The following is a 9,978-nucleotide window of genomic DNA, read 5'->3' on the forward strand; positions in this document are numbered from 1 at the left end:
ATACTTATATCAGACAAAGTAGACTTCAAGATAAGTCAGATAAAGAGAGACAAAGAGGGGCAGTATATAATGATCAAAGGGAGACTCAACGAAGAAGACATAACACTTAAATATCTATGCCACCAACACAGGAGCACCAAAGTTCATAAAGCTACTATTAATAAACCTAAAAGAAAATATTCATAATAACACAATAATAGTAGGGGACATCAACACTCCACTCACATCAATGGATAGATCATCCAGACAGAAAATCAACAAGGAAACAATGGAATTAAGTGAAAAGCTAGACCAGATGGACTTAATAGACATATAGAGAACACTCCATCTAAAAACAACAGAATACACATTCTTCTCAAGTGCACACAGAACATTCTCAAGGATAGACCATTTGTTGAGAAACAAGGCAAGCCTCAATAAATTTAAGAAAATTGAGATAATAACAGGCATCTTTTCCAATCCTAATGCTATAAAGCTAGAAATTAATTACAAGAAAAAAGCTGAGAAAGAGACAAAGACGTGGAGACTAAACAACATGCTACTGAACAAGCAATGGATCATTGAAGAAATTAAAGGGGAAATCAAAAAATATCTGGAGAAAAACGAAATTCATAACATACCATACCAATTCATATGGGATGCAGCAAAAGCCATATTAAGAGGGAAATTCATCGCAATGCAGGCACACCTTAACAAACAAGAAAAATCCCAAATAAGCAATCTCAAATTACAGCTAACTGAACTAGAAAAAGAAGAACAAACAAAGCCCAAAGTCAGTAGAAGGAGAGAAATAATAAAAATCAGAGCAGAAATAAATCCCATTGAAACCAAAAAGGCAGTAGAAAGGATCAATGAAACAAAGAGCTGGTTCTTTGAGAAGATAAATAAAATTGACAAACCTCTAGCCAGACTTACAAAGAAAAAAAGAGAGAAAGCTCAGATAAACAAAATTAGAAACGAAACAGGAGAAATAACATCAGACACCACAGAAATACAATGGATTATAAGAGAATACCATGAAAAACTATATGCCAACAAAATGGATAATCTAGAGGAAATGGATAAATTCTCAGACCCTTACAACCTCCCAAAGCTGAAACAAGAAGAAACAGACAATCTGAATAGACCAATCACAAGTAAAGAGATTGAAACAGTAATCAAAAGCATCCCAAAGAATAAAAGCCCAGGACCAGACGGCTTCCCTGGGGAATTCTACCAAACTTTCAGAGAGAATTTGATACCCATCCTTCTCAAGCTATTCCAAAAATTTAGGGAAGATGGAACACTTCCTAACACATTGTATGAGGCCAACATCACTCTGATACCAAAATCTGACATAGATAACACAAAAAATGAAAACGACAGGCCAATATTGCTAATGAACATAGATGAAAAAATCCTCAACAAAATTTTGGCAACCTGAATTCAACAATATATCAAAAGGATCATACATCATGATCAAGTGGGATTTACACCAGGGAGACAGGGATAGTTCAACATCCGCAAATCAATCAATGTGGTACCCTACATAAACAAATTGAGGAATAAAAACCACACGGTCTTCTCAATAGATGCAGAGAAAGCATTTGACAAGATCCAACAGCCATTTATGATAAAAACTCTTAATCAAATGAGGATAGAAGGAAATCACCTCAACATAATAAAGACTATATATGACAAACTCACAGCCAACATCATATTCAGTGGGCAAAAACTGAATACTATCCCCCTGAGAACAGGAACAAGACAAGGATGCCCACTAGCACCACTCTTATTCAGCATACTACTGGAGGTTTTGGCCAGAGCAATTAGACAAGAGAAAGGAATAAAAGGAACCCAAACAGGGAGTGAAGAAGTGAAACTCTCGCGGTTGGGAGATGACATGATCTTATATGGAGAAATCCCCAAGAAATCTATTGGAAAACTAATAGAAATAATTAACAACTACAGTAAAGTTGCAGGGTACAAAACCAACTTACAAAAATCAGTTGTTTTCTATACTCCAATAAGGAACTTACAGAAAGATAACTGAAGAATACAATTCCGTTTGCAATCTCAAAAAAAAGAATAAAGTACCTAGGAATAAATTTAACCAAGGAGGTGAAGGACTTATACAATGAAATCTATAAGATATCATTGAAGGAAACTGATAATGACATAAAGAGATGGAAAGAGATTCCATGCACATGGACTGGAAGAATAAACATAGTTAAGATGTCCATACTACTCAAAGCAGTCTACAGATTCAATGCAATCCCAATCAGAATCCCAATGACATTGTCCATAGAAACAGAGCAAAGAATCCTAAAATTCATTTGGGGCAATCAAAGATCCTGAATAGCTAAGGCAATCCTGAGAAAAAAAGAACAAAGCTGGAGCTATCACAATCCCTGACTTCAAAATGTACTACAAATCATAGTGATCAAAACAGCATGGTACTGATACAAAAACAGCCACACAGATCAATGGAAAAGAACTGAAAGCCCAGAAATAAAACCGCACATCTACGGACAGCTAATCTTCAACAAAGGAGCCAACAATATACAATGGAGAAAAGGCAGTCTCTTCAATAAATGGTGTTGGGAAAACTGGACAGCCACATGCAAAAGAATGAAGGTAGACCGTTATCTTACACCATACACAAACAAAAACCCTCAAAATGGATCAAAGACTTGAAGATAAGTCCTGAAACTATCAGACTCCTGGGAGATAATATAGCTAGTATAGTCTTTGACGTCGAACTTAAAAGGATCTTTTCAAATACCATGTCTTCTCAGACAAGAGAAACAAAAGAAAAAATAAACAAGTGGCAGTTTGTCAGACTAAAGAGCTTCTGCAAGGCAAAAGAAACTAGAATTAAAACAAAGACATGAGGCCGGCGCCATGGCGGAGTGGTTAAGTTTGCATGCTCTGCACGGTGGCCAGGGTTTTGTTGCTTCGGATCTTGGGCGTGGACACGGCACCACTCATCAGGCCATGCTGAGGTGGTGCCCCAGATGCCACAACTAGAGGGACCCACAACTAGAATGTACAACTATGTAGTAGAGGGATTTGGGGAGAAAAAGTAGGAAAAAAGAAGATTTGCAACAGTTGTTAGCTCAGACGCCAGTCTTTAAAAACAAAAGAAAACAAAACAAAGAAACAAAAAACCCCAAAGAGATAACCCACCAATTGGGAGAAAATATTTGCAAATCATATATCTGACAAGGGGTTAATCTCCATAATATATAAGGAACTCACACAGCTGAACAAGAGAAAAACAAACACCCTGATCAAAAAATGGGAAGAGAAGATGAACAGACATTTGTCCAAGGAAGATATACGGATGGCCAATAAGCACATGAAAAGATGTTCAACATCACCAGTCATCAGGGAAACGCAAATCAAAACTACGCTAAGATACCACCTTACGTCTGCTAAAATGGCTACAATCACTAAGACTGAAAACAACAAATGTTGGAGAGAATTGGAGAGAAGGGAACCCTCATGCATTGCCGGTGGGAATACAAACTGGTGCAGGCACTATGGACAACAGTATGGAGATTCCTCAAAACACTAAAAATAGAACTACCATATGACCCAGCCATCCCACTACTGGGTATCTACCCAAACAATTTGAAATCAACGACCCAAAGTAACATATGCACGCTATGTTCGTTGCAGCATTAGTCACAATAGCCAAGACATGGAAACAATGCAAGTGCCCATTGACTGAAGATTGGATAAAGAAGATGTGGTATATATATACAATGGAATACTACTCAGCCATAAAAAAAGACAAAATCATCCCATTTGCAACAACTTGGAAGGACCTGGAGGAATTATGCTGAGTGAAATAAGCCAGACTGAGAAAGACAAATAGCAGATGATTTCACTCATATGTGGAAGATAAACAAACACACGGACAAAGAAAACAGTTCAGTGGTTACCAGGGGAAGGGGGCTGAAGGGTGGGCACAGTGGGTGAAGGGGAGCACTTATGTGGTGACAGTCAAGAAATAATGTACAACTGAAATCTCACACTGATGTAAACTATTACGAATTCAGTTAAAGAAATCCTATTTGTTTCAGAAAACTGAAAATCTGAAGAAGGAAAATAAGTTAACAATCTATGATTTGTGGGTGTGGCTATAAAAGGGCAGCATGAGGGATCCTTGTAGGGATAGAAATGTTCTATAAAATGACTACGTCAATGTTAACATCCTGGTGGTGATACTGTACTACAATTTTGCAAGATCATACCATTGGGGGAAATTCTGTATTATTTTACAACAGCATGTGAATCTATAGTTATCTCAAAATAAAAAGATTAATTTTGAAATGCTAAAAAACAATTGTATCCATCTCCTAGGATTGTTGTGGAGGTGAAATAAGATATTGAATGCACATTGCTTAGCTTGGCACATGACGATCAATAAACACTAGGTGGTGATGTCAGTCATAATCATCTTCATTGTCGCCATCTAGGTACCAGTTGCTTTCCTCCACTATTGTACAAGAACTCCAGCTTAGACTTGCAGGAGGAATTTGGGGTGATCACCTACAACAGGAGAGTAACCGTAGCACCCTGACCTAAGGCCTTTGCTACAAATCTCTCTCTCTCTCTATTTGATCTTTAGCTAAGCGATCCTATGCAGGCACCGTGGGTGCCTGTTTGTGGTGTTCCTGGAAAACGTGCTTCTAAAACCTGCTTATTCCCTTCTCTCTCTGGAAAAGATAACCTGCCAACCTCAAGTGCTAGCAATTTGCAAGGTATTGATTTACCTGACTCTTGCACTCCCTCCTAGAACACACACACACATTGTAAAACTTGTTTCTTCCTTTATACAATTGGATTTCTCTTATTTTCTATGTTCTGACAATAGTCCAATTTCGATCTTTGCCCCAGAATTTTAGTGCTGTGTTTTTCTTTTACACCAGTTCGTTCAGCGCTGATATCAGCTAATGCCCCAAACTCATCTCTCCTGCTATCACTAATACCACGATCCTATCTCTGCTGACATCAGTTAATGCCCAAACCATCTTCACGAGTATCAGCTAATGCCTCAAATCCCGCTCCACATGGATTGGGTGGAGATGGGTTTGGGGTATTACCTGATATCGGTGCTGAAAGAATGGGTTTAAAAAGAAACAGAGCAATATGTTTCTGTAGCAAAGATCAAAATTATAATAATAAAGCATAAAAATTAATTTAAAATATTAAATTATAAATATAATAGGCAACACTTCCTGAGTACTAAAAATGTGCCAGTCATAATTTTTTTCCTTTTTCCTTTTTTTTTCTTTTCTTTTTATTGTATCTATGTGAGAGGATGGATGTTAGCTGAACCTGTTGTGGGTAATTATTTCACAATATATGCAAATCAAATCATCAGGCTGTATGCCTTAAACTTATACAGTGATGTATGTCAATTATTTCTCAATAAAACTGGAAAAAATGTGCCAGTCACTCTGCTGAGCACTTTTCTTGGGTTATACCCTGTTATCCTGCCAAACAGTCCTTGAGGCAGTTTCTACTATTATCTCCATTTTATGGATGAGAAAACAGAGACTTGAATGGATTGAATTACTAACTTCAGGTCACGCACATCTCTTGGGCAGTGAATCCTGAACACGAGTCTGGGGTTGGGGGACTCAAATTACACTCCTATACTCTTCTCTTGAATTCCAAACCAACTGAGAAAAACAAAGTAGTCACAAGGATGGAGATCAAAAGACTTGTTCTTTTACTGATCTAAGTTGGACTGGAGGGCACGGCTTACACAGCAACAATTGGCTTCCCACTGTCCCTTAATTTAGATCATGGGAAAGTTTGATTCTGCAGGGCAGACACACCTGACTTGCTGCCTTCTATCACCCTAGGATGGAGAAGGAAGAAAACGAGAGTAAATTTCTGTATATATTTTTATTACTAATGAAAACTGGGTTGGAGGACATGGTTGAAGTGTGTTATCCAAATGAGTTTCTGTGCTAAACCTCAGAATTAGGCAGACTCAGCTGCCAGCGCCCTACCTACCACTAAGTAAGCTGACTTCATGGGCAGGAATGAGACGTCTCTAGAGCTGCTGCTATATTCCTTCTGACCCTGCTTCTCTGGCTCCTTTGATGCCATTGTTCTTGCCCGTTCCTTGCTTGGGACTTAGAGAAGTTGGGGTATGTCTGAGCCAACGGTTGGGGTTTCTACTCTTCAGGCCAATGATATAAAGCTCAGGCTTGGCTGTTTTCCCACCTGTGATCCCGGCCTCTGCTTCAGCTGTAGTGGTGGAGCTGGAGGGGATGCAAAGCACTCTCAGTCACTCCTGGGATCAAATCTAAGTGACACTCAAACCTCAAGCTAAGAGGCATGTCCCATTCCCTCTATATCAGTAGTTGTCAGGTCAACATTGGTGTGCAGAAGAATCACCTGATACTATCATAAAAAAGAACAGTCTTAGGCCTCCCTGCACCTCTGAGGCTTAATTAGAAGAGAGCTTCAGGATCCTTTGGCCTTGTTTGGGATGGTCCCCTCCCACACTCATTGTGGAGTGAGTTCCTGAACGTAGCCAACCTCCTGGTTGGTCCAAAGCAGAGCTCTGGGCCACAGGATTATCTCTGATATTTATGTGGCTGTGACCAATTCCAACAGGCCTCGTTTGTTGTCTCAGGTCCGTCAGCTCGCTCAGATGCCGGCTGAACCGAGAGAGACTGATTTTGTTTGGGGCTTTCAAGACTAAGAGTTTCGGCATTCTTTGAGGCACGCAAAGGGTCTTCTGCTCGATTTCAGGGGTACCCCTCATTTTTACAATGAATATTCAAGCACCTTAAATAATAAATATTTTGGGCAGCAGGCTTTCTTTTCCAGTGTTTAACCAAACTTTATCTTGGAAACTTAGGATGAAAAGACTCAACACTGAGTTAGGGAGGTCAACAGGTAAGGCTTGATGTTTTTGTACCAAAGACCTTTGCTTGGCAAAGTAACCGTGCACTAAGGCCTGGATTCAGCTTTGCAGGTTCTCTGATTTGATCTTGTCAGTAAATGATGTGTGTCGTGATGCTTCTAGCTGTGTAATCTTAGCTCTGTGCTTTCTTAGCTCTGTGCCCCAGTTTCCTTGTCTGTAAAATGGGAATTGTGGTAGTAATATTAATATTTTTTTTTATAGCGTAACATGTAAGCAGGATCAATATAGTATGTAGCAAACTGGAGAGGTGAGGGAGTGATCAGAATAGAGTAAAATGTTTTAATGAAAAGCTTCCTTGAATGTTTAAAATCTGTTTTATGTAGAGCTTTAGAATTTACGAAACTTTCAGCTTTCCCTTACTTTATGAATTTGAGAATGTAGATACTGGTACCTACATCTTATAGATGGGAAAACTCAGGCTCAGGTGGGTTACAGATCTTGGTTAAAGTAGAGGAGTCAATAAACAGCAGAGGCGGGCAGACGGTCCCAAACTTTGCCTCATCTGTGATTTCCCATTCCTTTTTCTTTCTTTCTTTCTTTTTTGAGGAAGATTGGCCCTGAGCTAACATCTGTTGCCAATCTTCCTCTTTTTTTTTCCTCCCCAAAGCCCCAGTACATAGTTGTATATCGTGGGTGTAAGTCATTCTAGTTCTTCTATGTGGGATGCTGCCTCAGCATGGCCTGATGAGTGGTGTGCAGGCCTGTGCCCAGGATCCAAACCAGCGAACCCTGGGCTGCCGAAGCAGAACGCATGAACTTAACCACTCGGCCGCAGGGCCAGCACCTCCCATTCCTTTTTCTTCTGCTTTTTGCTTAGACATTTTAGGTGAGCTCTCTATTTAGTGTAAATCTTCTTTACCAAAGCTAGGAGAATGTGTATTTTTCCGTTCCTTCTTTTATGTCAAGGAATTTTGCTTCCCTAGTTGCCCCGGGAGGCCTTTGCCAACCCAGCTCAATCCCATATACACGAGCTGATTTGCTTAGAGAGGGGGTTGCACCCTGTGTGAAGGTGGTCTTTGGCATTCACCTTTCTGTAAATTCCAGCCATCAGAGAATCCGTCTTCGAAGTATCGTTTGTACACACGAGAGATACACCAAAGTTTAGCTTCGCCCGAGGAATCTGGCCCAAAAGTCCACTATTCAGCCTTGGCTTTGTCATCAGTCTTAGCCTTTAAACGTCAGAACAGCCCACGTACATTTTTAAACAAGTTTTGGCACCTTTGACCTTGTCCATGGTCAATAACAACATCATGCTATTGTTTACAGTTACGTCTTATCAGTTGAGCAACGTAAGTAATACAAACATGATATATTATTCAGATTTATCACGATGCCTTTAAATATAAGTGAGTGTACTAGGTGTTACTCAGAGTCAAATCTCTGTATGTATTTTATATAAACACTCCCAGTCCATTAAAAGTGTGAAGGCATATTTATTATTGCAGTTATAAAAGGGAACAATAGCTGTTACGAAAGCTGTTCGTTTTAATATTTAAAAACAATTAGGAATCTTTAAATAGATAAATAAGGGTATGGTTTAGCAGTTAATACAAAAATTAAGGGAATCTGGCTTCTACAGATAATTTCAGGAAGTTATCCTTTCTCAGCAAATAAATATTTATAAGAATTTAAATAATCCAAAGCAGAATAATAAGAATATGATTATGTCATAGTTCTACTATTTATAAAATTATTAGATGTATGTTAAACAAAACAAGCTTTAAGAACTATATTTAAATTTTAGTTTTGCAATTTCATTAAGGCCATGATTGTTTTTAAGGAAAACTTCTTTTGGGATTTCTTTTTATCTTGTAAGAATGAAGCAAGAATGTCAACTCTGTGACCTCCACATTTGATGAGAAGAGAAAACTCAAAACTCACATACCAAAACTAGATACAGGGGCCAGCCCGGTGGTGTAGTTGTTTTGTTCACATGCTCCGCTTTGGTGGCCCGGGGTTTGCAGGTTCAGATCCTGGGCATGGACCTACACAATGCTCATCAAGCCATGCTGTAGCAGCGGCCCACATACAAAATAGAGGAAGATTGGCACAGGTGTTAGCCCAGCAACAGTCTTCCTAAAGCAAAAAGAGGAAGATTGGCAACAGATTTTAGCTCAGGGTCAATCTTCCTCACACACACACACACACACACACACACACACACACACACAAAGTTAGATATAATAAAGAACAGTGGAGTAGAACACGAGAAGAGAACACTAGAGAAAAAGGTACCTCCAAATTTCTTGTTCTTTTTCCAATTTTAATGAGTTATTTAATCTCACAAATGTGCTATATAGGAACCATCAAACAGCTGACCATGCGAAGCAAGAATTGCTCCTGCATTCATACGATAAACTTAAAATTTCACTTCTAAAAGTTCAGTGATAAAATTGTAATAATAATAATATTTTTTGTATATTGTAATAATGTCAATAATGAATTTTGTATACACATAAATAAAATAATATATTTTCTATCCTGTAGCTTCCTTCTATGATGGCTATTTTCAGCTTTGACTCGGCTTTAGCTGAATATTGATTTTAACACTTGACCATTGGGCGTTTGACCAAAATCTATATTTGGTGAACTTCTATTACAAACTATCTCATATAATTTTGGCAGCTATGTTTTACTCTAAGTAGTGGGGTGTTGACCCTCATTAAGAAGTATTCTTACTACGCAGGGTAACTAGTTAGGATTATGGGTATCATTGTAGTATCTTTATTTCTGTCAGCTGAGCCAGGATTTCTGCCAAGGATATCAAATAAACTGAAAACAAAGCAAACAAAAAACCTTAAAACACCTGGGGGGAGTCAGGTATTGTAAGAAATCCAGTATGCAGAATGCAGAGACAGAAACCATTGAGGATTGTTACTAAGACCAGAGGGAGGTGAGGAGACAGAAATCTTAAGACCAGGAACTAGTAGGAGAGCCACTTCAGGTGTCAAGAATCCAAGCATGTAAAAGGCCGGGGATCAAAAGGGGGGCACTTTCCTTTTCTATGACCCTCAGCCTAAAGAAAGCAAATTTCTAGGTCT

Source organism: Equus przewalskii, chromosome 6 (assembly GCF_037783145.1).
Source record: "Equus przewalskii isolate Varuska chromosome 6, EquPr2, whole genome shotgun sequence".
Lineage (NCBI taxonomy): Eukaryota > Metazoa > Chordata > Mammalia > Perissodactyla > Equidae > Equus > Equus przewalskii.